The sequence below is a fragment of the Bos grunniens genome, chromosome 1, assembly GCF_055505025.1.
Source record: "Bos grunniens cultivar Pamir isolate PY7600 chromosome 1, Bosgru_T2T1.0, whole genome shotgun sequence".
Lineage (NCBI taxonomy): Eukaryota > Metazoa > Chordata > Mammalia > Artiodactyla > Bovidae > Bos > Bos grunniens.
The window spans coordinates 156,547,390-156,562,952 of NC_141165.1; the positions used below are offsets into that span (position 1 = coordinate 156,547,390).

At 46.6% G+C, this 15,563-nt stretch overlaps 1 protein-coding gene, 1 long non-coding RNA gene and 1 pseudogene across 2 annotated transcripts in view; 1 reads left to right on the forward strand and 2 right to left on the reverse strand.

Moving 5' to 3' along the window:
• The window catches only part of RCAN1 (regulator of calcineurin 1), a 119,895-nt gene that overhangs the window by 85,967 nt on the left and 18,365 nt on the right, over window positions 1-15,563 (reverse strand). The window lies entirely within an intron of this gene.
• LOC147380390 (uncharacterized) lies at window positions 1,115-4,832 on the reverse strand. Its single transcript, XR_015168814.1, has 2 exons — window positions 3,673-4,832; window positions 1,115-2,815 (listed from the first exon to the last, which is right to left on the reverse strand). It is a non-coding gene; the product is annotated as an uncharacterized LOC147380390 (long non-coding RNA).
• LOC147380391 (chromobox protein homolog 3 pseudogene) lies at window positions 11,490-12,162 on the forward strand (annotated as a pseudogene).

Here is a 15,563-nt window from a genome sequence, read left to right on the forward strand (position 1 = left end):
AACAGTTTATTGAGTTTCACCTTTGCCAAGTGAAAAAGCTGGCTTAAAACTCAACATTCAAAAAACGAAGATCATGGTATCCAGTCCCATCACTTCATGGCAAATAGATGGGGAAAACATGGAAACAGTTACAGACTATATTTGGGCTCCAAAATCACTGCAGATGGTGACTGCAGCCATGAAAAAAGACACATGCTCCTTGGAAGAAAAGCTATGACAAACCTAGACAGTATATTAGAAAGCAGGCACATCACTTTGCCGACAAAGGTCCGTCTAGTCAAAGTTATGGTTTTTCCAGTAGTCATTTATGGATGTGAGAGTTGGACTGTAAAGAAGGCTGAGCACCGAAGAATTGATGTTATTCAATTGTGGTGTTGGAGAAGACCCTTGAGAGTCCCTTGGACTGCAAGGAGATCAAACCAGTGAATCCTAAAGGAAATCAGTCCTGAATATTCATTGGAAGGACTGATGCTGAAGCTGAAGCTCCAACACTTGGGCCACCTGATGTGAAGAGCCGACTCATTGGAAAAGACTCTGATGCTGGGAAAGATTGAGAGCAGGAGGAGAAGGTGACGACAGGATGAGATGGTTGGATGGCGTCACCGACTGAATGGACATGAGTTTGAGTAAACTCTGGGAGTGGGTAAAGGACAGGGAAGGCTGGCATGCTACAGTCCATGGGGTCGAAAAGAGTCAGACATGACTTAGCAACTGAGCAACATCACCTTTGCACAAATTCTAGATGTAGAAAAGTCATACCTTATTTCAAGAAATCTCAATTTATATTCCTGCTGGGCTCTCAGAGGACATTAAGAACCTAAAGAGAAATCAGAAACTCACTTAGCCTGAAATATCCCAAATGTCTCTCTTGTTCAGGATGAATGCACCAAAAAAACCTCACAGCAAAATAATGATGAAAAACAAGCCTTTCAATACCAAAAGTATTTCTCTTTCCTGATGCTTCTACCAAATCTAAGAAAACAGACATTGTTTTTTTAAAAAAATTATACTCAGTAAAAATAAAACTTCATAATTATAGTGTGTTCTTCTGAAAAACTCCTCAAATACATCCTTCTTGTAAAAGGTTTTCTTTTACTGACCTCCTCTTCTTTCATCGCTGACTGCAGTGGAAAATTACATTCCCCTACGAAATATAATCCCGTTGATATGAACACCCGTTAAGATGTTCATCAAATTGCTAGGTGAGCTGGCGTAATTAGGGACAGGCAGGGGGAAAATTACAAAGGATGCAGAGGACATCAGCCCAGAGGAGGTAAATACTGAAAAGATCATAAGTTGTTTTTAGCTTTGGATCATGTGCTTAGAAATTTTTAAAAATGCTCACAGGCCAAGCTTCCTCAAACCACTGCAGAAGCAAGTACCTGCCTGCCTGGGGATACAGTCTGTTTTGAAAAGAAACCTCTATGATTTCTAAGCCCAACTTTCACCAGAGACTTCATAAGAGCATCCGGAATGCCAATGACAAAAATCAAACACACACCAAGCATGAGTCCCCAGAGCCTCGTGTAGATATGTGACATTAGGTCTTATCTGAGGGTCATGCTTTGATATGCCTTTAGTGAATACCAGTGGTGTGACCTGAAAGGGCAATGGTTTAGACTCTTATACAGTTGTTTGAAGACAACTGTGAGGACAGATGGGAAGGGGCAGGGGGACTGTGTGCTGCTTTACCTAGAGATTCAAGGAAGCTCTCTGTGGAGTTGACATCTGGGCATGGCTAGCTATAACTATGGAGAAGGCAATGGCAACGCACTACAGTACTCTTGCCTTGAAAATCCCATGGACAGAGGAGCCTAGTAGGCTGCAGTCCATGGGGTTGCTAAGAGTTGGACATGACTGAGTGGCTTCACTTTCACTTTTCAGTTTCATGCATTGGAGAAGGAAATGGCAACCTACTCCAGTGTTCTTGCCTGGAGAATCCCAGGGATGGGGGAGCCTGGTGGGCTGCAGTCTATGGGGTCGCACAGAGTCGGACACGACTGAAGCGACTTTGCAGCAGCAGTAGCTATAACTATGAATATGCAAATTAGTTTGCTTCTATTCACATACAGACATAAGCTACATACAGGAGCAGGGAGACCTCATTTTACTTCACGTTGAAGCGACTGCACTTTTTTTTTTTGTGGGGGGAGGGCTTCTCTGGTGGCTAAGATGGTAAAGAATCCGCCTGCAATGCAGGAGACCTGGGTTTGATCCCTGGGTCACGAAGGTCCCCTGGAGGAGGGCATGGCAATTCACTCCAGTATGCTTGCCTGGAGAATCCGGTGGACAGAGGAGCCTGGCGGGCTACAGTCCACAGGGTCACAAAGAACGGGACAAGACTGAGCTCCTCAGCACAGCACAGCACTTTTTCAGAAATGGCAGGTTTGTGGCAGCCCTGCCTTCAGCAAGCTACTGGTGCCATTTTTCCAACAGCATTTGCCCACTTTGTGTCTCTGTGTCACATTTTGGGAATTCTTGAAATATTGCCAACTTTTCATTATTATTATGTTTGTTATAGTATCTGTGATGGGTGACCTGCATTGTTACAACTATGATTCACCAAAGGCTCAGATGATGGTTAGCATTTTTTAGCAAAAAAGTATTTTTTCATTAGGGTATGATTTTTTTTTAGATATAATGGTATTGCACGGTTATTACCATTATTACCACTACAAAGAAATGTGAACATTACTTTTACATGCTCCAGGAAACCAAAACATTCATGTGACTTGCTTTACTGCAATAATTCACTTTACATCTAAGGGTCTGGAATGGGACCCACACTGTCTGAGGTCTTCCTATAGATACTGATCTCTCCTCTGAGTTCTGCTTCTCTGCAGAGCCCTAAATAATACAGAAGTCCAGCAAACACTTTTCAATACTCTGTTGTTCAATGGCTCAGTTGTGTCCGACTATTTGCGACCCCATGGATTGCAGCAAGCCAGGCTTCCCTGTCCATCACCAACTCCCAGAGCTTGCTTAAACTCATGTAAATTGAGTCGGTGATCCACCCAACCATCTCATCCTCTGTCGTCCCCTTCTCCTCCCACCTTCAATCCTCCAGCATCAGGGCCTTTTTTAATGAGTTGGCTCTTTTCATCAAGTGGCCAAAGTATTGGAGATTCAGCTTCAGCATCGGTCCTTCCAATGAGTATTCAGGATTTCAATACTTAACCATTTTCCTTTGCTTACCACTTTCTGTTCACACCCGCTTCCTGTGTGAAGGTCCCCCGTTCTTTCTGCTGAGGCCTCCACACCGGCCACCCCCCTGCCTGGAACTATTTGCACCCTCAGACCTCAGTTTAGACATCATCTCCTCAGAGAACTTTCTGGGCCCCCATTAAATCCTTCCTGTCCCTGCTCCTCACAGCTCCCCATTTGCTTTACTTGTAGCAGAAATCATAATCTATAACCAAGACATTTTAAAATGATCTGAGGACTTCCCCTGGTAGTCCAATGGTTAAGAATCCGCCTTGAGATGCAGAGGACGCAGGTTCGACCCCTGGTCAGGGAACTAAGATCCTACATGCAGTGGAGCAACTAAGCCCATGTGCCACAACTACTGTGCCTGCGTGCTCTGAAGCCTCCAGCCACAGTGAGAGAACCCGTGCGCTACAATGAACGATCCTGCATGATGCAACTGAGAACTGATACAGCCAAATAAATGACTTTTAGAATACTTAATAAATAAAAAAGAAGAGCTGTCTCTGCCATGCAAAGGTCCATCCCCTGATGGCCAAAGCATGGCTCAGTTTTCCCTTGGGTCTGAGGATATGGCCAGAAGAGTTGAGAAAATATTGGCTGGGCGAATGAATAAATGAATGTCTGATGAGCATGCCACACAGGAGAGCAACCTGAGGACTCTGATCTAAAAGAGGCTGAGAACTCAAACCCAGGAAAAATGTTCTCAATTCCCTTTCTAAACTGTACCCTTCGACGGAGTCTTTTCTCCACATTTTCCTGACACATGCTTTATCAGGTTAACAAACCTCCCCCTACCCAGCATCTGACCAGTACCTAGTACCCGAAAGCATTCTGGTGTGCCAGGACCACAGGATTTTAGCCAACGCTTCCTCCAATGGCAGAGCCAGGGCCTAAGGCTGGTCTGTCCCTGTGGGCAAGTCCTCGAGGAGGGTTACAAAAGGACCAGAGGCCTCATCTCCTACACTTGAGAAGCTAGGAACCTCATGGATAAGAAAAACTGAGTCCTCATGAGGACATAAAGCCTATCTAGCCAATTACAGCTGTGTAATACAGTGATCAGGACCATTGGATTTGGATGGTCTAGAAATTTCTGGGCACAATAATATTCTTTGTTATGATCTGGGTGGGAGGTGATGATAAAGATTTGCTTATTTAGTAAAAAACTCATCAAGCTACATGCTTACAATGTGTGTCCAGGTGACACCTGTGCAGGCTCAGAAGAAGAAACCAGGACACACAGAAGCTATCTCCTTATGAACAAGTGAAAGTGAAGTTGCTCAGTCGTGTCCGACTCTTTGCGACCCCATGGACTGTAGCCCATCAGGCTCCTCTGTTCATGGGATTTTCCAGGCAAGAATACTGGAGTGGGCTGCCATTCCCTCCTCCAGGGGATCTTACCAACCAAGGGATTGAACCCAGGTCTCCTGCACTTCAGGAAGACTTTTCACCATCTGAGCCACCAGGGAAGCTCCTTACGATGCGCAGGGTATCAATAGTGAGTCGAGCCCAGGGCTTACCTCCTGGACGCTGCCCAGCCGACACCAGGCAGAGGAAATCTGTCTGGAGGATTCCTTTCCTCATTTGATATGTACTGATGTAGGCACCTACAGTGTACCTTGCACAGCTCTCTAGGAGCAAGGGACACAGACATAGTGGTGAACCACCTGAAACAAACCTCCATCCACGCGCAGTTCACAGGCAGGTAGGAAGAAGTAGACGATAAATAATAAGTAAGACACATGGCGTGTGAGAAGCAGGACAAAAGAAAACCAAGTGAGGGGAACAGAAGATGTGCAGAGGAGGGGGGGTTGTGCAGTTGAAATAGGATGGACAGGGACCTGCTCTCTGAGATGATGACAGGTAAGCCAAGACCCAGAGGACGTGAGAAGCCAGCTGTGCTTTCTGAAAGAAAACTCCTCCAAGAGGAGGGAAGAGCGAGAGCAAAGACCTGGTGACCCATGGAGCAGCAGAGATGGACCGGTCAACGCAGGGACGCCCCTGGACGCTGGGGACAAGGGGAACCCTGGAGGGTGTGAAGAAAGGGATGGAAATCAAAGTTGAGCTTCAAACACAAACTACTTGGAGACCAAACAGAGTTTTAAGTCATTTAAATGCTGCTGAATTCCAATTCAGTTAATTAATCTACTTAAAGGGTTCAAGATCCCACAACTTGGATCTTAACGATGGTCAGGTCAGGTCAGTTCAGTTCACTCGCTCAGTCGTGTCCGACTCTTCACAACCCCATGGAGCACAGCATGCCAGGCCTCCCTGTCCATCACAAACTCCCAGTTACTCAAACTCATGTCCGTTGACTCGGTGATGCCGTCCAACCATCTTATCCTCTGTTGTCCCCTTCTCCTCCTGCCCTCAATCTTTCCCAGCATCAGGGTCTTTAATGAAAACCCAAATGGCCCTCAGTGGACACAAGTTGGTAGAAAAAGCCACCATCTCATCTAACCCACCTGCTCCCCTTCATCCCCACTACAACACAGGTGGTTTACACAGCAAGCTGCAGCAGACCAGGATTCTAGATGTAAAAATACCATCAAGAGTGGGGAACACTCTCTCTGACCCCCTTGCTCCCTCTGCCAGGCTTTCAGAGCTCATCATCTTGACCTAATCTTCCTGTGTCAACAGATGAAAGAAAAATGATGGGGAGTCGGGAAACCCAAGAAAAACAACCCAGTTCACCCAAATGTCTCAACTTTCATCCAGAAGAGAAGTGCTGCTTATCGGGGCCAGGGAGCGGGGTGGGCACGGAGGGAGGTGGGACGAAATGCCAGGCTGGCATGGCACCTGGGTGTCAGGAGGAGCCAGGACCCCACCCCTGCCAGCCCCATCTGCAGGTAGCTCTCTCCCGCTCAGCCACTCAGCACGGGCTTCCCTCCCCAAGAAGCCCCACCTTCATTAGTGCAGGGTGATGGCTTAAAGCTCAACATTCAGAAAACTAAGATCATGGCATCCGGTCCCATCACTTCATGGCAAATAGATGGGGAAACAGTGGCTGACTTTATTTTTTTGGGCTCCCAAATCACTGCAGATGCTGATTGCAGCCATGAAATTAAAAGACACTTACTCCTTGGCAGGAAATTTATGACCAGCCTAGACAGCATATTAAAAACCAGAGACATTGCTTTGCCAACAAAGGTCCATCTAGTCGGGCTATGATTTTTCCAGTAGTCATGTATGGATACGAGAGTTGGACTATAGAGAAAGCTGAGCGCTGAAGAATTGATGCTTTTGAACTGTGGTGTTGGAAAAGACTCTTGAGAGTCCCTTGGACAGCAAGGAGATCCAACCAGTCCATCCTAAAGGAGATCAGTTCTAAATATTCATTGGAAGGACTGATGCTGAAGCTGAAATTCCAGTACTTTGGCCACCTGATGGGAAGAGCTGACTCATTTGAAAAGACCCTGATGCAGGGAAAGATTAAAGGTGGGAGGAGAAGGGGATGACAGAGGATGAGATGGTTAGATGACATCACTGACTCAATGGACATGAGTTTAAGTAAGCTCCAGGAGTTGGTGATGGACAGGGAGGCCTGGTGTGCTGCAGTCCATGGGGTTGCAACTGAGTGACTGAACTGAACTGAACTGATAATACCCAAGCACATGGCCACACCCAGCTGGCACTGTCCCCCGATTGAGGGGCTAAAAAAAGATTTGATAAAACCCAAGGATCAGTCTTTAGGCTGCTGTTCTTCTGCATGCAACACCGCATTAGAAGGTGATGAACATTTGGGGTCGGGAGGAGGGGAGGGGTAAGTCCCATTTTCCCAGCTCCAGGATTAGTTGGCAGGTCAACACAATGCTGGGGGGGTGCGGGTGGCACAGATGGTAAAGAATCTGCCTGCAGTGCAGGAGACCGGGGTCAGGAAGATCCCCTGGAGAAGGAAATTGCAACCTACTCCAGTACTCTTGTCTGGAGAATCCCATGGGATGCAGTCTGTGGGGTCGCAAAGAGTCAGACACGACTGAGAGACTTCACTTTCAACACAGTGGGACAGTTTGTTCCCACACCCATCCACCAGATCCCCAACCAGCTTTTTCTATCTGAGCTGTCTTTCTGGGGCCATCCAGAGCCTTAAAAATGAACAGAACCCAACCCAATCGTCTCTTCCTTGTGTTTCCTGATCCCAAGTAGGAACGTTCTCTGGGCTGAGGCCGTCTTGTCCCTGACCAGTTTTTCCTATGTGACTTCTATGCACTTAGCGATCACTAGGCAACGTCAGTCTTCAATCGCAGGAAAACCTCACTGGCCTGACTTGACTGGGAGCCAGGAAGACCTGGGAAGGGGCTGTGGTGCTGCTCCTTTTAAGGGCATCTGGGAGCATGAAGAGCGGCTTCCCTGGTGGCCCTAGTGGTTAAAGAACCCGCCTGCCAACGCAGGAGATGCAGGTTCGATCCCTGGGCCAGGAAGATCCCCTGGAGGAGGAAATGACAACCCACTCCAGTATTCTTGCCTGGAGAATCCCGTGGACAGAGGAGCCTGGTGGGCTACCGTCCATGGGGCTGGAAAGAGTCAGACAGACTGAGGGACTGAGCACACACTTTACAGGAGCATGAAGACAGGATCGAGCCCTGGGTTCTAAGCAGAGGGGCCTTCGGCACACAGGGGGCCCACAAGCACAGTCACGTGACAGGGCTGGATGCGCTGGCCTTCTCTCCAAAATGAGCTAAATTTTCCCTCACCTAGATTTCAATAAAACGTAACTCGAGTTTATATGGACCGGGTCTTCATATGAGGACCTCGATCCTGCTCCAGTTTCAGAGAAGGTCACTGAGACGGTTTCATACGAGAAACCTGATCCTAGAGGGAGGTGTGACATCAACAATTTTAGATTAAAAAAAAATGCTCAGATACTGGCGATTTCGTGTGTTTCGACACAAAGCGAATGAACCCTCCACCCGTCAACTGTGTGCTTGCAGAGTGCCTATGGCTATTGGACAAGGCACAACCTGTGTTTACCACATGCAAAGCTCACCCTCGCTGGACAGATCCCTGGATGCATCATCACAGATTATAAAACACTTATTATGAATAATATTCAGCTGGTGACATGGGCTGAGGAGCGACCTCAAATCACGAGCTTCCTTTCAGGGAAGTTCTGAAGGGATGCTAAGCAAGCTGGTGTTACTGCTCTCTTGTATAGATGGGAAGGTCCCCGTGCGTGAACCCACTTGGCTTTTCTCTTAGACAAGGGATGCGGGGAGAGGCGGCCTGAACTGGAATAACTGTGTGGGTTTTGTAGGCATGGACACAGAGCCTCCCAGAGACTGGAGGAACTGGGCCTCAGTGAGATGTACCCAGAGAACAGGTGTGCATGGTTTTCAGAACAGGAGATAGGGTTCAGTGAATACAGAAATGGGGAAATGTCTGGGAAACCGTGAAGAAAACTGCTGTGGGTGTTCTCTCTTGTGGAAGTTCTGGGAAGTTTCTGTTTTCCTGGGTCTTCCCATCTAATACATGGGAGCTGCCCAGTTGTCCCCTTGATGGATGCCTGTGGAAGGTTCCTGCATGCCAGGCCCCAGACAGGAGGAACCAGGTGCAGCCTCGCCCTCCATGCAAGGAAAACACTGCCACTCTACTCTTGTTTTTTTGTTTGTTGTTGCCTTTTTTTTGGCTGCACCACGTGGAATACAGAATCTTAGCTCCCCAACCAGCGATTGAACCTGCACTCCCTGCAGTAGAAGCATGGAGTCTTAACCACTGCACCACCAGGGAAGTTCCTACCCTTGGTTTTTGATTGAGGCTGGATGGCTGGGGGATGGACATGGTCCATCTCATCCCCTTACTCAGCGCCAAGGATACGTGATTGTTTTCAGAGTCACTGCAGGCCAGAAGAGGGGCAGAGATGTTATGTATCAACTGATGGACTCAGGTGAATTTCGGTCCTGACCCTTGAGTCGGACAGTGGGCCTGCCTAAAACAAACAGTCCAGCAGCTGAACAGGCAAACGATAAGAGCTGTCCAGAGGCAATAAGCTAGAGGAAACATGACCAGCCAACACACGTGTGGGAGACAGAACAATTTTGTAGTCAGAGATGCGGCTAAAGAAAAAAAGAAAGAATATGAGAATGTTCTGTGGGATAGAGGAGCGGAGAGGCACTCCCTTTAGGAGAGCCTGGAGCCCCTTGAAGTCACTCGGCTTGATGGGTGATGTGAAGGGGCAGGAGGGCAGAGTCCAGGGGCTGGGACTGGCAAAGCCTCTAGGCACCAGGGAGGAGTGGGCTTTGCAGTCAGGGCCTTGGGTGTGGTGTCCGAACCCCAGGCAGGCTACTGGCCCGTACACTGACTCTCCAGGCCTCAGCATCTTCACACAAAAAAAGTACTCACAGCAAGTGAGTACTACCCAGGGATGCTGGCTTCAGCCAAAGTGAGGAACCAGAGCGGACAGGCAGTCAGGGTAAGGGGGGAGTGGTTAAGAACCCAGACTCTGGGTTCAAGTCCTGCCCCCACCCCAACTTAGCTGTGCAGTGATGAGCAGGCTCCTTGGCCTCAGCAACTGCATCCATCAAATGGGAACAAGAACAGCATCTCCTGCCTGGGTCTGTGTGAGGATGAAATCCATCCATTTTGCTAAGCATGTACGACAGCGCCTGGCATGGAATACACACCACACAAGCATTTGCTTCAGCGCCCCCAGGTGTGCCCCTTGCCCTGGGCATTGGCATAGAGTAGGTGCTGCATAGACAGTGGAGCTCAAGTCACTGGAGCTCCATTTCCCTTCTCTGGATGGTGCTGAGAGGCAGGGGAAAAGATCATCCCAGAGGGAGGAAAAGTTACCCAGATTTTAAGAGAGTTCTCCAAGATTTTTCCTTGATCATGGGGGAAAAAAAATGTAGCAACATCCACAGAAGGACTAGAATCCTAGATATGCTGTGTTCTGATCAAGCTGAGTTTGACCTTTTAGCAAATTACTGACTCTGCGATGAGTGTACACAAGCCATGTATTCATCACAAATTCCAGCATGTGGGGGCCAGGCTCTGCGGGTGGGTGCCGTCATCGGAGCCACCATGGAAGCCTGGGCCAAGAAAGAGAAACATGGTGGGGGGGTGTGATCAGGCTTCCGGGAGGCAGGCCCTCCTCCCGCCTGAGGAGCTGACACCCCAACAACTCCAACGGGGGTCATGGGGGCAGGACAAACCACCCCAAGGGGCCTGGGACCCACGGTCAAATACACCAGCCAACCCCTCTGCCAAGCCAGGTTGTATGTGTGATGCAACCAGGAAAGGAGCCACGGGGTTCAGCCATCCATGTACATCCAGGCAGCGCTCCCCAAATCTGTCGGCATCTAGAGCTTCCCTGAGGGGCAGAGGAGGACCAGGCCTGGGGGGGTGTCACCTGCCCTCAGGATGGGGACAGCTGTCATGTCTTTCTGTGGAGGGTGTCCTGGCAAGGCAGGCTCTCTGAGTTCGCTCCATCTAGGGACTCACACGCTCCTCACTGGGATCCCTGGGAGGGGCCCTGAGGGTGACCACCCCCATTTTCCAGGCAGGCAAGTCGAGGCACAGACCGGGTGGAGCGTGGCCCGGCCTCGTGGAAGGAGGGGCGGAGCTGGGCTGTCCCCCAGGCAGTCCTGCACTCTTAACGGCTAAGCTGACCATGACCAGAGAAAGGGGAGAATTCCTTCCAGTGACCCCAAGACTATACAGTCCATGGAACTCTCCAGGCCAGAATATAAAGGAGTGGGTGGCCTTTCCCTTCTCCGGGGGATCTTCCCAACCCAGGGATCGAACCCAGGTCTCCCACATTTGCAGGAGGATTCTTTACCAGCTGAGCCACCAGGGAAGCCTTTCTAAGATGATAATATATATACATGTGAAGGGAAAGTCGCTCAGTTGTGTCTGACTCTTTGCAACCCCATGGACTATACACAGTTCATGAAATTCTCCAGGTCAGAATACTGGAGTGGGTAGCCTTTCCCTTCTCCAGGGGATCTTCCCAACCCAGAGATCGAACCCAGGTCTCCCACATTGCAGGCGACTCTTTACTGTCTGAGCCACCAGGGGGAAGCCCAGTAAAGGGGCAGGGAGAAATAAACTGGAACATTTGGGATCAACACGTACACGCTACTACAAGTAAAGGAGGTACCTAATAAGGACCTGCTGTAGAGCACAGGGAACGCTACTCAATACTCTGTAATGGCCTATATGAGAAAAGAATCTAAGAAAAAAAAAAAAGAGTAGATATATGTGTATGTATGGGCTTCCCCGGGGGCTCAGCGGTAAAGAATCCACCTGTAGCCCCTCGGGTGTGATTGGAGCTTGAAGCTCTCAGGGCCGGAGACACCGCAGACCCGGGACCTGGAGCAGCTCAGAGGCAGTGAATAATAGCTCTTCAAGTCTGCAATTTAAAAAATGGCCTCCAACAAAACTACATTGCAAAAAATGGGAAAGAAGCAAAATGGAAAGAGTAAAACAGTTGAAGAGGCAGAACCTGAAGAATTTGTAGTAGAAAAAGCACTGGACCACCGTGTCGTGAACGGGAAGGAGGAGTATTTCCTTAAGTGGAAGGGGTTTACAGATGCAGACAGTATTCGGGAACCTGAAGAAAATTTAGATTGTCCAGAGTTAACTGAAGCATTTAATCCTCAAAAAGCTGGTAAAGAAAAAGATGGAACAAAAAGAAAATCTTTGTCTGACAGTGAATCTCATGATAGCAAATCAAAGAAAAGAGATGCTGCTGATAAACCGAGAGGTTTTGTCAGAGGTCTTGATCCAGAACGAATAATTGGTGCCACAGACGGCAGTGGAGAATTAATGTTCCTCATGAAATGGAAAGATTCTGATGAGGCAGACTTGGTACTGGCAAAAGAGGCAAATATGAAGTGTCCTCAAATTGTAATTGCTTTTTATGAAGAGAGACTAACTTGGCATTCTTGTCCAGAAGATGAGGCTCAATAATTGTTTGCATTGCCATATATATATATATATATATATATATATATATATAAAATGTGGGTCTTGGTTTTTTTATTTATTAGTGTGAAGAAATAACTACATTCTAATGCGATTCATGGGGTCGCAAAGAGTCGGACACTGCTGAGCGACTGAACTGAACTGAACTGAACTGAATGAAAATCAGGTTTGATATGTTTGCTTTGAAGTAATATTGGGGAAGTTACATTGGGTTTTTTTTTTTTTTCCATCTGTAGCACTGGTTACTTTGAACAAATAAAAGCTTTCTGTAGTTGCCTCCTTCAGTAGGAAAGAATTTGATACCATGGTATATTATTTCCTCAGCATTACAGAACAGTTTTTCTAAATGTTGGAGGAAATCTCCATAGTCATTACTCAATCAGAATTTAGAATTTGCATTTAACTCACATATGCCTGAGGACCATTCTAAGTTTTTTATATGTGTATACATAAAAGACATATGTAAATGGTTTGGGAGTTAATTTTTTGTTGTGGTTTTTGTTTTGGTAAATATATTTAAACAACAGCCTTTCATAACCATGGATAAGCCCATGTTCTGGAATTACATCATTTTGAGCAATATAAGAAATAACTTCAACTTAGATTGAAAATTTAAGTCTTAACCTTTCAAGTTAAATAATTTTGTAATTAATTAGACAAATTAAGGAGTTTAAATTCGGTAATTTTTTAAAGCATCCCTATCAGAATCTGCATCCATATCTGCATATAAATGCAGTTTTATATGCAGAAACCCTGGAAGGGAAATTTTTATCACTATCAACAACCTTCCCAACCAAATGAAAAAAGTAGAAAAATTCTGGTATGTTTTAATATAGCAAAGCAAAATTTAGTTAAATGGACACTTGATGTCTCCTTTTGGTGAACCATTGTTTTACAAGAAATTGAAGTCTCTGTGCTATATTTAGGAAAGGTTGTGATACATGGGATGTCTCAGATTTGTTCTTGGAAACCTAATCAGATAGTTTTAAAATATTGGCAGTTTACGATCTACAGGAATAAATGAGTGAACCAACTTTTCTAAAAAAAAGAAAAGAATCTGCCTGTAATATAGGACACATGGGGTTTGATCTCTGGGTCGGGAAGATCCCCTGGAGGAGGAAATGGCAACCCACTCCAAGATTCTTGCCTGGGAAATTCCATGGACAGAGGAATGTGGTGGGCTACAGTCGAAGGGGTTGCAAGAGTCAGACATGACTTAGTGACTAAACTGCCACTTCCATGTATGTATATAATATATATAGCTTTGTATATAATATAATATGATTCGCTTTGCTATATACCTGAAACTAACACATCACTGTAAATCAACTATGTCAACAATTTTTTTTTTTTAAAGAGTTCCTTCCTGGGTGGGTCCCTCCTGCCTCTGTTGAAGAGTGGCTAGAGGGGCCATCTAAGGAGGACCCCAGCAGTGAGCCTGAGTGACTGACCAGGAACCCCCAGGGAAAAGAAAAGGCTGGCAGAGGCGGGAAGAATTCCAAGGGCCTCAAGAGCAAGGCCGTGGGGTCCTTCAAGACTCAGGGTCCTCCCTCTACCCTGGTGTCCCCAGTTGAGGGCCTTCTCTAAGGCTCTGCTTTCTTTATCCCCTTCCCTGACTTGCAGGACCTGAGTTCTCTTAAGGTTTAGATTAGCCAAGGGGCAAGAAGCAATGCCCTGCTGTCATGCTGGAAGCACCAATGTTTACAGTCGTTTAAGGATGGGACCAGAAGACAACGTGAACTGAAAGGGCACAGAACGAGTGTTCCTGAGGATGCTGGAGCATCTTAGACATCCTCAGGTGTTTAAGGATATTCTGATCCCACTGGCAGAGAGGCCAGACACAACGCCTGGACCCACTGCACCTGCCCTTCTCACAAGAGAGCCTTGGCCCTGCAGGGCAAGACCACACAGCTGAAAATTCTACATCTGCACCAGCCCCAAAGCCAGACTTCTCCAGACTTAGTGGAGAAGTCAGTGGGTTAAGACGTGTTTATCAAAGGTGCGTAAGTTGGTACACACCTGGACTTCGGCTGTCATTTGAAGAAGGGACGTGGGAAGTGAGGAGTTAAGAGGAGGGTCAAGCACAGTGAGAAAAGCCAGAGACAAGAAGAGGGAGCCTGGCTTCTTCTGTTTAATCATGAACTTGCCGTGCGAGGATGTGAGGCCAGCCTCCACCTCTCTGGGCACAGCGGGAGCCGCCAGGTCCTTTCTGTGTTCACGTCCTAGGCTTTCATGTTATTTAGGGCTGAAGAGCCAGTGCTGCCCAGTGCTGGAGCTAATAGCTACATGTGGCTACTTCAACTAAACTAAGGGACTTCCCTGGTGGTCCCGTCATTAAGACCCTGTGCTTCCACTGCAAGGAGCACAGGTTCAATCTCCGGTCGAGGAACTAGGAACCCATGTGCCATGCAGCATAGTCTTAACATAAAAAAAATAAAAAAATAAACTTATGCAAAATTAAGAACTCAGTTCCTTAGCAGCACTAGCTGCATTTTAAGTGCTCAATAGTTGATCATGATTTAAATTAATTTTAATTAAATTAATTAATTTAAATGAAATAAAATTTAGCTTCACAGGCACACCCACGTCTCAAATGCTCAGCGGCTATCACGTGGGACAGAGCAGACACGGAAGATTTCCATCAACACAGGGCGCTCCATCAGCAGCATCCAGACTGTGCAGACAGAGACACAGGGTTCAGAGAGTGTTCTTGAAAGATGTGGTGCGTGTGTATACAACAGAATACTACTCAGTCATAAGAAGGAAGGAAATTTTTGCCATCTGCAACAACACAGATGAACTCGCAGGGTAAGTCACTTAGCACTAAGTGAATTAAGTCAGACAGAAATACTTGTGTATCACTTACATGTGGAATCTGAAAGTTAAACTAGTGAATATAACAGAACGGAAACCGATCCCAGATAGAGAACAAACTAGTGGTTACAGCAGGGAGAGGGACAGAGGCAGAAGAAGTAAAGGTATAGGGGATTAAGAGGCACAAACTATTGTGTGTAAAAGTAATAAGCTATGAGGATATACTGGACAACATGAGGAATATAGAAATATAGGAATACAACATGAAAAATTACAATGTTTTATAGTAAGTACAACTGGAGTATAATCATCAAAAATTGTGAATCACTACATTGTACACTTACATAATATTGTACATCAACAATACTACAATAAAAATGCTTTTAATGTTCTTGAAGTCACTTCTTTTTCTTTGTTTTTTATAGTCCAGAGACCTTTATTTTTTCACACCTATTAAGCCATGAATTCATAGCAAATAGGTTCCTGCAGCTCAAGCTCCTTTTTTGCAGGTTTCTACAAAGTGTGTTTCTCCGGGTGGAACCAGCTGGAGCTTCAGTTGAACCCAAGTACGTTCCCCTTTGGCTTTCTTCTTTTTCCAGTCATTTCCCTTCCCATGTTTC